Source organism: Triticum urartu, chromosome 3 (assembly GCF_003073215.2).
Source record: "Triticum urartu cultivar G1812 chromosome 3, Tu2.1, whole genome shotgun sequence".
Classification (NCBI taxonomy): Eukaryota; Viridiplantae; Streptophyta; class Magnoliopsida; order Poales; family Poaceae; genus Triticum; species Triticum urartu.
In genome coordinates this window covers 58,864,880-58,878,502 of record NC_053024.1, presented here as the reverse complement: position 1 = coordinate 58,878,502, position 13,623 = coordinate 58,864,880, and positions in this window count along the sequence as shown.

The following is a 13,623-nucleotide window of genomic DNA, read 5'->3' as shown; positions in this document are numbered from 1 at the left end:
TACCGGAAAACGTCCGATTAGCCATTGTGAAGCTATGTGCATTCCTCAATGCAATCTCTCAGAAGGTGATCGATCCAGAAATCGTACCAAGGCTAAGGAGTGATGTGGCGCAATGTCTTGTCAGTTTTGAGCTGGTGTTCCCACCATCCTTCTTCAATATCATGACACACATCGTAGTTCATCTAGTCGACGAGATTGTCATCCCGGGGCCCGTATTTCTACACAATATGTTCCCCTTTGAGAGGTTCATGGGAGTCCTAAAGAAATATGTCCGTAATCGCGCTAGGCCAGAAGGAAGCATCTCCATGGGCCATCAAACAGAGGATGTTATCGGGTTTTGTGGTGACTTCATTCCTGGCCTTAACAAGATAGGTCTCCCTAAATCGTGGTATGAGGGGAGACTGACTGGAAAAAGGCACTCTTGGAAGAGACTCAATAATATGCAGGGACGGATATTCTTGGTCTCATGCACACTACACAGTTCTACAGAACTCTACCTTGGTGACCCCGTATGTCGATGAACACAAGAATAGTCTGCGCTCCAAACACCCGGAGGAGTGTGACGACTGGATTACATGTGAACACATCAGGACTTTCAGCAGTTGGTTGGAAACACGTCTCAGAGGTGACAACACTGTTTGTGGTGAGTTGTACTTGTTGTCCAGGGGACCATCTTTGACTGTATTGACTTACAAAGGATACGAGATAAATGGGAATACATTTTACACGATCGCCCAAGATCAAAAGAGCACCAACCAAAACAGTGGTGTCCGCTTTGATGCAGCAACCGAGAGCGGAAAGGATACATATTATGGTTACATAGTGGACATATGGGAACTTGACTATGGACCTGATTTTAAGGTCCCTTTGTTTAAGTGCAAATGGGTCAATCTGTTAGGCGGCGGGGTACAGGTAGACCCACAGTACGGAATGACAACAGTGGATCTGAAAAATCTTGGGTACACTGACGAACCGTTCATCCTAGCCAATGATGTGGCATAGGTTATCTATGTGAAGGACATGTCTACCAAACCGAGAAAAAGAAAAGATAAGGAAGCGAATACATCATACGATGAGCCAAAGCGCCACTAGTTCTTTCAGGAAAAAGGGACATCCTGGGAGTGGACGGCAAGACAGACATGTCTGAAGATTATGAAAAGTTTCTTGAAATTCCTCCCTTCAATGTCAATGCTGACCTAAGCATCTTGATAAACAATGAAGATTATCCATGGTTACGGCGTAATAAGCAAATGACACAAGCGACGAAAAAGTGAAGACTTTCTCCCGCAACTTTGTAACACACGAACATGCTACCATTGTCCGTTTTGTACATGCACATGCTATGTGGGTGAAATTATGATACCATCCCAACTTTCAACTTTTTCAGAGTTCATTTGAAATGCTTTCATGTCTTATGGTTCGGCCCTCGTAATACTAATGGCACTAACAGAAAGTTTATAATTTTTCTAAAACTAATGGCACTAACAGAAAGTTTATAATTTTTCTAACCTAAAAGCAAACAGAATTAAAAATTAAAGCAAAAAACAAAAGAAAATAAATAATGCAAAAAACAAATCAAAAAAACAGGAAAAAACTATTTTTATAGTAAAGTTAATCACAAAATAAAATAAATAAAGCAACAAAGAAAACAAAAAAAACTAAAAAAGTGTTTTCAAATTTGAAAACTAATGGCACTAACAGAAAGTATATAATTTTTCTAAAACTAATGGCACTAACAGAAAGTTTATAATTTTGCTAACCTAAAAGCAAACAGAATTAAAAATTAAAGCAAAAAACAAAAGAAAATAAATAATGCAAAAAACAAATCAAAAAAACAGGAAAAAAACTATTTTTATAGTAAAGTTAATCACAAAATAAAATAAATAAAGCAACAAAGAAAACAAAAAAAACTAAAAAAGTGTTTTCAAATTTGAAACTAATGGCACTAACAGAAAGTTTATAATTTTTCTAAAACTAATGGCACTAACAGAAAGTTTATAATTTTGCTAACCTAAAAGCAAACAGAATTAAAAATTAAAGCAAAAAACAAAAGAAAATAAATAATGCAAAAAACAAATCAAAAAAACAGGAAAAAAACTATTTTTATAGTAAAGTTAATCACAAAATAAAATAAATAAAGCAACAAAGAAAACAAAAAAAACTAAAAAAGTGTTTTCAAATTTGAAACTAATGGCACTAACAGAAAGTTTATAATTTTTCTAAAACTAATGGCACTAACAGAAAGTTTATAATTTTGCTAACCTAAAAGCAAACAGAATTAAAAATTAAAGCAAAAAACAAAAGAAAATAAATAATGCAAAAAACAAATCAAAAAAAAAGAAAAAACTATTTTTATAGTAAAGTTAATCACAAAATAAAATAAATAAAGCAACAAAGAAAACAAAAAAACTAAAAAATTATTTTCAAATTTGAAAACTAATGGCATTAATAAAAAGTTTATAATTTTTCTAAAACTAAAAGCATAAAGAATTAAAAAATAAAGCAAAAAACAAAAGAAAATAAATAAAGCAACAAAAAAACAAAAAAATGCCACCTACTAGGCCACCACGGCCTGAATACGACTAGAAACCCTACCATGGGCCAGGATTCAGGCCCGCAGCAGGCCCAGTAGGCCCACAGGCATTGCAGTGACAGATTAGGCCCGAAAGCCTGCAGTTGAGAGGAGCTCGGGAGGGTGGCCGCAGCAGCGCTTATAAACCACTCCCGAGCCCTCTCAACTAGCGAGGTGGGACTAAACTTTTGGGCGCGAGGCAGCACAAGGCCATTGGTCCCGGTTGGTGGCACCAACCGGGACCAAATGCCGCATTGGTCCCGGTTTGTGCCACGAACCGTGACCAATGCCCCCCTTTAGTCCCGGTTGGTGCCACCAACCGGGACCATAGGCCTCTGCTTCCCGCCCTTTCGGCTGCTGAAAAGAGACCTATGGTCCCGGTTGGTGCCACCAACCGAGACCAATGCCCCCTTTAGTCCCGGTTTGTGCCACGAACCGGGACCAAAGGCCTGGGTATATAAGTAGCACTTGGGAAAATTTGACGAACTCATCGCCAGTTGCCCCCCGGCCCACCCGACGACGCCGAGCTCATCGACGCCGCTAGGCTGCCCAGATCGACGCCGATCCGCTGCCCCGACGCCGCCCGCCGCCCAGACGCCGTCCGCGCGCCGCCTCGACGCTATCCGCGCGCCCCCATCGTCGCCCCTGCCCCGTCGCCACCAGGCTGCCCCGAAGCCGCCCGCCGCCCCCGCCGACGCCGTCATCGTCGCCCGCACCGATTCCGGCCGGCGACCTCGACCCCTTCCCGCGCTGTGAGCCCCTGCCTCCTTCCCTTTTCCTTCTCATTGCCGTCCCCGCACATCATCCGTAAGCGCGCGCCACCGCCAACCATCGTCGCCATCGCCGTATAATGCTCATGTATATGCTCACTGTATGTATGTATGTATGTATGTTCACTGTATAATACTCTGTATATGCCGTATATATAATGCTCGTTTTTGCATTTTTTTGTTACGAAGAAAAAGGTCTATTTTTTGTTGATATGTATGTTCATATGCTCATTAATATTTAAAAAAAATTCATATGCTCATTTAAGAAAATGTTCATATGTAACATTTAAGAAAAAAGTTAAATGTATGTATGTTCATATGCAACGAATTATTTTTGGATGAAATGAGATGAGATGAGATGTGTTTTGTGTTGGAGAAGAAAAGAGGAAGAAGGAAGAAGGAAGAAGAAGTAAAAGAGGGTCGAGGGGGGGGGGTCGATATACTCCCTCCCTGATAACAATTTTTTCCATGATATATGCAAAAGTTACATTTTTAGAAAAGTTTTATATATCTAGCTAGAAAGAAGGAAGAAGAAGAAAAAGAAGGAGAGGAAAAAGGAAAATAAGAAGAGGAAGAAAGGAGAAGAAGAGGAGAGGAAGAAGGGGAAAAATAAATAAGAAAAAGAAAAAAAAGAAGAAGGAAGAAGAAGTAAAAGAGGGTCGAGGGGGGGGGGTCGATATACTCCCTCCCTGATAACAATTTTTTCCATGATATATGCAAAAGTTACATTTTTAGAAAAGTTTTATATATCTAGCTAGAAAGAAGGAAGAAGAAGAAAAAGAAGGAGAGGAAAAAGGAAAATAAGAAGAGGAAGAAAGGAGAAGAAGAGGAGAGGAAGAAGGGGAAAAATAAATAAGAAAAAGAAAAAAAAGAAGAGGAGAAGAAGAAAGGAATAGAGGAGAAGAAGAGAAAATAGAATATATTCCCTCCCCGATAACAATTTTTTCCATGTATATATGCAAAAGTTACATTTTTAGAAAAGTTTTATATATCTAGCTAGAAAGAAGGAAGAAGCAGAAAAAGAAGGAGAGGAAAAAGGAAAATAAGAAGAGGAAGAAAGGAGAAGAAGAGGAGAGGAAGAAGGGGAAAAATAAATAAGAAAAAGAAAAAAAAGAAGAGGAGAAGAAGAAAGGAATAGAGGAGAAGAAGAGAATATATTCTATTTTCTCTTCTTCTCCTCTATTCCTTTCTTCTTCTCCTCTTTTTTCTTCTTATTTTTTTTCTTCGATCTTCTCCTCTAGATATTCCTTTCTTCTTCTCCTCTTTTTATTTCAGGGTCGTCTAGGGGTCGAGGGTTCCAGGGTCGTTGAGGGTTCGAGGGGTCGAGGATCGCCGAGGGGTCGAGAGAGGTTTCCTAGTGTCAAAGTATTGAAGAAATCCATGGCTTCATCATTAGCCGGAAGTAACCAGGGCATGAAAAAGTCCTCCAAAGTTATTTTGGAATGGTGTCCCGGATAGGATAATTTGCCTTTTTGTATGAATTTCAGCAAAGGCCTTCCAAATAACGATATTTGGAAGGTTCTTGCTGACCTTTGTACCAAAAAGCGAATTATCCTATCTAGGACTCCGTTCCAAAATAACTTTGGAGAGCTTCGTACCATCATGCACCTGTTACTTTCGCCTAATGATGAAGACATGGTTTTGTTGAATCCTTTGACACTAGGCAACCTTCCGACCCCTCGGCGATCCTCTCGAACATGAGAGGAAGAAGAGGAAGAAGAAAAAAAAAGAGGAGAAGAAAGAATAGAGGAGTTCTTCTCCTCTATTCTTTCGTCTCCTCTTTTTTCTTCTTCTTCTTCCTCTTTTTTTATCGGGAACGAGGGTCGTCGAGGGACATATAGATGTAGTGTCGTCGTTGTCGATATATACCCCCTCCCGATAGCTTCAACACGTGCGGGGGGGTCGAGGCCACTAATTAATATATATGATTCCTTACTATGATTAGGTAGCTAGTTCTACGTTTGGCACTAATATATCCATCTGTCATGTTTGAAAAATAATTGCCATGTTGTAAATATTTGAAACTATGGACACCGCCCTAGACGAAGCAAAAGAAGCGTTGTTGAGGGACATAATCGCAGAAGGAAGTGATGCCGTCTCGTTGTTTCTCAACGACATCGATGGTCTATAAGGAGAGGGTGAAGAAGCTGGCTACGGTGACCTAATGCCGGTGCAAGAAGAAGAACATGAGGACGGCTCCGGTGACCCAATGCCGGTGCAAGAAGGAGACCGTGATGACGGCTCCGGTGACCGAACCGAGTCCGGCCAGGTATATATATTAGTTAAGCCTGTGCTGACTAGCTGATTGATGCATTCATTGTTTTGGTATGTACACATATCAATTAAGTCTTTGTTCTTTTTTCTAGCCCTCCGGATCGAGCACAACTTCGGTAAAGAGACGAGGCCCGAAGAAAAAGTTGAGCTCGGATGAAAAGTTTGAGATCATAGCAATCGCGCCCGACGGCCAACCGATTGAACCCCTCCGGACAAAGAGTGCATTTGTTGCTCAGTGCGGGGTTCTGGTTAGGGACAAGATCCCGATAAGCATCCAGCAATGGTTTAAACCGGCTACAGAAGACCCTGAGGTGTCTTATGTCAATGATATGCAGAAAAATGATCTTTGGACTGAGCTGAAGTCAAATTTCACCCTACCGCCAGAGGATAATCCAGAGAACCCAGTTAAAGAGCAATTAATCAAGTCTTTTGCTCTTAAGAGGATGGCAGAACTATTCAGGAGGTGGAAGAAAGAGCTGAATAAGTTTGTCGAAAATAATGAGACACCAGAATTCAAGGGCAGATATGAGAAGATCAGAGATCACTGGCCCGCATTTGTGGCCCACAAGACATCGGAAAAGAATAAGAAGATGTCGGCGAAAAACAAGCAAAATGCTGCGAAGAAGATGCTTCACCATCGCACGGGGTCAGGTGGCTACCTCGTAGCCCGGCCTAAGTGGGCCAAGACTGAGAATGATCTGGTTGATAAAGGGATCGAACCAGAGACAATTAGCTGGCCAGACCGTTGCCGGACTTGGTTCTTCGGGGCTGGCGGAACCTTGGACCCTGTAATAGGGAAGTGCATTTGGACGAACGATCAAATGGACATACCAGTCAGGAAGCTTAAGCAGTATATCGAAGCAGCGCAGCAACGGAAGATCTTTCCAGACAGAGAGAACGACGAGCTCACAATGGCCCTCGGGAATCCTGAGCACCCTGGACGGACACGAGGCACGCCAGGCTCCATTCCGTGGAAGGTTGGGTTTCCGGACGCAGGCGGTTACAAATCCCATGAGAGGAGGAAAAAGTGCAGCAGACCCAAATGCAGTCGCTGCAAGCAAGGGTACACGCGATAGAGGAACGAGAAGCAAATCGCAGCAAACGTACTGCCGAAGCTTCCCCCGAAGCTACCCCACCATCTCAGCGCAGAAGCAGCGTGGCTTCCACCGAGCTACTTCAGCCGGAGCATGCCTTGATGGCTCTTGCCAGCTATCCCGTGGATGCTATCACGGAGTCTCAAAATTGCCACCTTATGACGCAGTGGATGAATTTGAAGGTCAAGGCGGCTGTTGGCTCTGTTTATCCTACTGAACCCGGCGCAACTTTTCACTGCCGGCCGATTCCAGAAGGATATGCTAGGGTGATGGTGGATGAAATAACGGAGGGATTTTAGGACCTCCAGCTTGACCACCCTACCGGTGAAGGGGAGACTCGGCTGGGGTCTGCTCTGAAGACTCCATGCCTATGGCGGAAGGAGCTCATCAACCTTCCAAACTGGACGCCTCCGCCTCCTCCTCCTCCTCCGGCGAGTCAGGGCACTCCGCCTCCTCCACCGCCTCCTCCTCCGGCAAGTGACGATCAGGGCCCTCGGCCGGCTCCTTCTCCGGCGCATGGCGGCACTCCGCCTGCACCGGCGCGCCCGGGCAGCCAGCCTGCTCCTTCTCCGCCTCGTCAGCAAGGGCGGAAGAGACCCGCCGCCGCTCCGGCACGTCGTAGTCCTTCTCCTCCGCCTCGTAAGCAAGTAAAGAAGACAACCGCTTCGTCTGCTCGGCCAGCGTCTAGCAATACAACCAGAGGCGGGAGGACATACAGATTCGGTCCTTCTCTGAAGAGTCCACAGAAGTTACCATACGAGAGGACCCCGTAGGAGAACGCGAAGATCGTGCGAACCGAAGTGGATGACTGGTTTCAAGGGTTGAGAGCAAAGAGACATCCACCTCCGGAGGAGAAGGTAGATCCGGTGAAAGTGAAGCGCACTCTGGCTGCCCTGGCAAAACCACCCAAGTCTCCGCCGAAAGGCAACTATGAGTGCATTATTGCAAAGACATGGGCCGAAGCGGAGCGGTTGAGAAGTACAGTCAGTGATCAAAGGCTGAAAGAATGACGAGCAGCTGGGAAACAAATTGCCCAGCTCGGCGAACAAGCGAAGCAATCGTGCCCCCCCTCAAGGTGCCTAGTGACATCGTCGATTCGAGGATGGTGCCCGGTTATGGAAATGTTGACGATTACCTGCCCGACGATGTACATTATGATCCCATGGAGGTGTAGATACACAGATACGAGTACGGGAAACCTCTCATCAAAGATGAAAAATCTTTAACAACGATGATGCGAAGATTACATGATTTGTACTTTAAAATCTGCAGAGAGTCTGGGGGGAGGAGTACTTTGTATGCGAGAGTTAAACTGGAGCATGACCTCGTTGGAATTGAACTGTTGCCTATTCCATTTGAGGAGTTCTATCAGTTTTTCAATCAATTGGCCCTCGATAAAACAACGATCACCTGCTACTGTTTGTAAGTACTACTACTTCTATCATTAAGTCTCTCTATATAGCTCATCTCTTTCATTGCATGTATTTATAATTATCCTCACTATATTATGCAGAATGAAGATCGCCGAATTGAAGAAAAGACAAATCGGTGATATTGGGTTCGTTAACACATATCTCATAGATCCAACTGTGGTTGAACACCGTCCCGGAGATACCGAGGCCAACTTGCTACGATCATTCAAAAAAATGAAAACAAAGATATAATACTCTTTCCTTACAACGTCAAGTGAGTGTTACTGTCTTGTGCATACTTGGTTTCCCTTATATATTAGTCCAGGTTATAGTAATGTAATTGATGAGTTATGCATGCGTGTGCAGTTTCCACTATATTCTCCTAGAGATTAGGCTTGAGCAGGGAGTAGTAACCGTCTTGGACTCTAAACGAAAAGATCCCAGGAGTATGCGGACATGACTGAAATCCTCAAGAATTAAGTTAAATCGATCATTATCCACCATATCAGCAACTTTGTTCATTTCCTGATATCAAGTAATTGTTTTCTTTGTCCGGCAGGGTTTGGACAAAATTCACCAGAAAAGTTCCGGGACTGCCGAAGGAGCTGGAATTTAGACACCCGAAAGTAAGTACTATAGTAGCATGTTCCGCGCATCTCCTAGTGATTCAAGCGCTAGTTTCATCAATACCATTTAGCATTCTTGCTTATCAGTTTGATTGACCTCTATTTCTTGTAAAGTGGTTGTGGCAGGAACAAGGGAATGATTTCTGTGGATACTACGTCTGCGAGTCCATCCGCCACACGACCTGTGAGCGGGGCGGGTACTCTAACGAACAATATGAAGCACGTAAATAACAACATTCACAATTTTATTTTATTACCATCATTTGTATTGAGTTTCATTCATTCATATATATATGTATTGACCCTTTCTTCAAATTAGATGTTTCGGAAGCGGGATGAACTCCTAGCACCAGCTCGCATGCGAGCAATTCAAGAGGAATTGCCGGCATTCTTTCTTGACCACGTGATCGCTGAAGACAGAGAATACTATGTGGACCATGAGTCCGTATGATTATATTTGTAAGAGATAATTATTGTATATATGTAGCCGGTAGTGTCGGATAGATATACAAGAACTTGTTGTTCGACCAATCTCTCGGAGAAGGAGAGGTGGTCGATATCAATTCTCTCTGTATGCATATATGTTCATGACGATCTTCTGTTTCCTTCGTTTGCTTACTAGCTAGCTAGCGTGTCTAGTCCTCTCTATACGTATGTATAGTACGTAGCGTCGACCAAGCATGGACATAAGAGAGGATACTTCTCTCTATTAATTATAGCTAGCTAACACAATATATGAAACACCTAAATTAACCCCCCAAAACCCCCAAAACCCCCCCTTTCAAAAAAAACAAAAACCCCATCCATAGAAATGCTGACGCGTGGATGCCTATTGGTCCCGGTTGGTGCCACCAACCGGGACCAAAGGGTCTCCTGCCTGGGCTCCGCGCATAGGCCACGTGGAGGCCCATCAGTCCCGGTTCTGGATTGAACCGGGACTAAAGGGACAGGGCATTAGTACTGACACTTTAGTCCCTGTTCTGGAACCGGGACTAAAGGCCCTTACGAACCGGGACAACAGGCCCTTTTTCTACCGGTGATTAATAATGCAAAATTTTATTAGCTTCGATGCCATGGTATACGTAGTGGTCTAAATAACTTGTGTTTCTTATACTGAAAAGTAATTCATAATTTGTTTCTGTTTCAATTAGAGCCGTGATACAGACAAGGATTGTGTGGTTGTACATGTCACTCGCTATGAGGTGGACGACCTGAATATACGCACTGGGAAAACAGAGTTCTTAGGCTGTTGGATCCTGGAAGCCATTTGCGGTTATACCAATGAAGAGTTGTATTCCAGCCTCACTGTTTTCAAGCGTGTTGTCCAGGGTGTACTGAAGCACAAGAAGTTCAAAGCTACTCCTTCGTTTGTGAGGAATACAGTTCTTGTCAAGCTTACGCAGGAAGATGACGTGGCATGCCTCCACAAACAAGTTTATCAGTGGCAAGGCCACAAGGTTGTCTTCATGAAGGTTCACAAGATTGAGCTGCTGCGGGACGTCCTCGATGATGTTCATGGCAAGGTCCATCTTGTGTCCAGCCCAAATTAGATCAAGGCATGAAATAGTTGCCCCAGCTAGTGTTTAATAGTAGTTTGGATTGTGTCTAATTATCTGAACCTTGCCTGTTATCGACCCCTCTGGGGCTAGTACTCTGTTTGAATCTGTCTATGGGAACTACTGCTACTTTTGTGTGCCCGTGAATCATGTGAGAACCATCGTAATTGTTGCCGAAACAGATGCGTCCACACTAGTTTTTTCATGAATATGGCATGGTAAGACATAAGTTGTCACGGTTTATCATACGAGCAGTGTGTGTTTTGATGAAATAGAGCACTCGTTCGAGAACCGTGCACCGACGTATACATAAGTACTTGTAAACACTGTTGGTGCTACCCCACTTGTAAGCAGTTGTGCAAAACACATTACATTGGCTCAGCTCGCTTCAACACTAGGCTATCGACCAGCTAACAATCAGCAATCTACTGTCTGACATATAAGCATCTATGTATCTTGTTACAGTGGTTCATGCAGTTAATTGAGGCCACAATGTAATAAATTCCAAACGTTCACACGCTAGTCCAGCGCTCATGTGGAACACTCACATTAAACTCGTCTTCATAAAAAACTTGAAAAGCATAAGTTAAGCAATTTTATACATCTCAATGATTCATAGAACATAACAAACATATACTAGTTCACAGCAAAAGATAAAGTTGTGAGAAGGTTTACAAATCAGGAAAAAACAAGCAAGGCTTCTCTCTGAGCAAAGGGCCTCCCGGCAGGCTTAAATTTCCTGGAGTTCACTCTGGTTTTTTCTTGTTGCCACCATTCAGGGTTAGGTTCTCTCATTCCAGAATAACCAATTATAATTGTGGTCTCAGCTAGAATGCTGAACTGAACCAATGCAGTGTACTGACCAGCTAAAATGCTTGTGCATTCCACTAAATTTAAGCACCGCTATTTGCAGAAATAAGCAGACCACAATGCCTCTTGTCCGCGCACCTGTCCAAAAAACCGCCATGCAGCCGTGCCAGCTAGTCCTTGGTCCATGGATGAACTGGTAGAAAGTGCATTCTGTACTAGGATGCAGTTGTTTTCGCTCGTCCCTACACTGCAATCAGGAAGTAAAACGTACGGATCAGCTTCTTTTAGATTGCGTTGGTCATTCTACCTTAGTTACTACCAATGCAGTTAGACGACGGCAGCGAGGGATAGCCATCTCATTTTGCGCAGTTTTACTAAAGCTGAGGTGTGTGCTTTTGATTGCGCGGATAGAAACGATATGGAGACAGACATCCCGAAACGATATGGAGACAAACATCCCTGTTTGCGCAAATAAGAAATACAGTTATTTAAACAGTGACAGATATTACTACTTTCCCCCATTTCCTCTTAGAACCAAGTCCTAGATTCATGCTACAGCTTTCCCACTTTCTTCCTTGTTTGAACCAACGCTTTGAGTCGACTGTATGAAATAGCTTTACTTCTAATAATAGTAGAAGTCTAGGTGGCTTTGGAACAACGGACGGAAGTAGAAAAGGATCCACACGAAGGGAGCTGGGGCAGTAGAGCAAGGCAGGTTTCGAAGGAATATATACTCGAGGGTCGTCGGCATGTCGCAAAGACGGCGTCGGGAGGCTATTGGAAATACGCCCTAGAGGCAATAATAAAATGATTATTATTATATTTCCTTGTTCATGATAATTGTCTATTGTTCATGCTATAATTGTGTTATCCGGAAATCGTAATACATGTGTGAATACATAGACCACAACATGTCCCTAGTGAGCCTCTAGTTGACTAGCTCGTTGATCAACAAATAGTCATGGTTTCCTGACTATGGGCATTAGATGTCATTGATAACGGGATCACATCATTAGGAGAATGATGTGATGGACAAGACCCAATCGTAAGCCTAGCACAAGATCGTGTAGTTCGTTTGCTAAAGCTTTTCCAATGTTACGTATCATTTCCTTAGACCATGAGATCGTGTAACTCCCGGATACCGTAGGAGTGCTTTGGGTGTGCCAAACGCCACAACGTAACTGGGTGACTATAAAGGTATACTACAGGTATCCCCGAAAGTATCTGTTGGGTTGACACGGATCGAGACTGGGATTTGTCACTCCGTATGACGGAGAGGTATCTCTGGGCCCACTCGGTAATGCATCATCATAATGAGCTCAATGTGACCAAGTGTTTGGTCACGGGATCATGCATTACGGTACAAGTAAAGTGACTTGCCGGTAACGAGACTGAACGAGGTATTGGGATACCGACGATCGAATCTCGGGCAAGTAACGTACCGATTGACAAAGGGAATTGTATACGGGATTACTTGAATCCTCGACATCATGGTTCATCCGATGAGATCATCTAGGAGCATGTGGGAGCCAACATGTGTATCCAGATCCCGCTGTTAGTTATTGACCGGAGAGTCGTCTCGGTCATGTCTGCATGTCCCCTAAACCCATAGGGTCCACACACTTAAGGTTCGGTGACGCTAGGGTTGTAGAGATATTAGTATGCGGAAACCCGAAAGTTGTTCAGAGTCCCGGATGAGATCCCGGACGTCACGAGGAGTTTCGGAATGGTCCGGAGGTAAAGATTTATATATAGGAAGTCCAGTTTTGGCCATCGGGAAAGTTGCGGGGTTAATCGGTATTGTACCGGGACCACCGTAAGGGTCCCGGGGGTCCACCGGGTGGGGCCACCTATCTCGGAGGGCCCCATGGGCTGAAGTGGGAGGGGAACCAGCCCCTGGTGGGCTGGTGCGCCCCCCTTGGGCCCCCCTTGCGCCTAGGGTTGGAAACCCTAGGGGTGGGGGCGCCCCACTTGGTTTGGGGGGCAAGCCACCCTCCTTGGCCGCCGCCCCCCTTGGAGACTGCATCTCCTAGGGCCGGAGCCCCCCCAAGGCCCCTATATAAAGAGGGGGGAGGGAGGGAAGCCGCACCCTTGCTCCTGGCACCTCCCTCTCCCTCCGTAACACCTCTCCTCCCCGCTTGCGCTTGGCGAAGCCCTGCCGGGATCCCGCTACTTCCAACACCACGCCGTCGTGCTGCTGGATATCCATCAACCTCTCCTTCCCCTTGCTGGATCAAGAAGGAGGAGACGTCTTCCCCAACCGTACATGGGTTGAACGCGGAGGTGCTATCCGTTCGACACTTGGTCATCGGTGATTTGGATCACGGCGAGTACGACTCCATCAACCCCGTTCACTTGAACGCTTCCGCTCGCGATCTACAAGGGTATGTAGATGCACTCCTCTCTCGTTGCTAGATGACTCCATAGATTGATCTTGGTGAAGCATAGAAATTTTTTATTTTCTACAACTTTCCCCAACAGTGGCATCATGAGCTAGGTCTATGCGTAG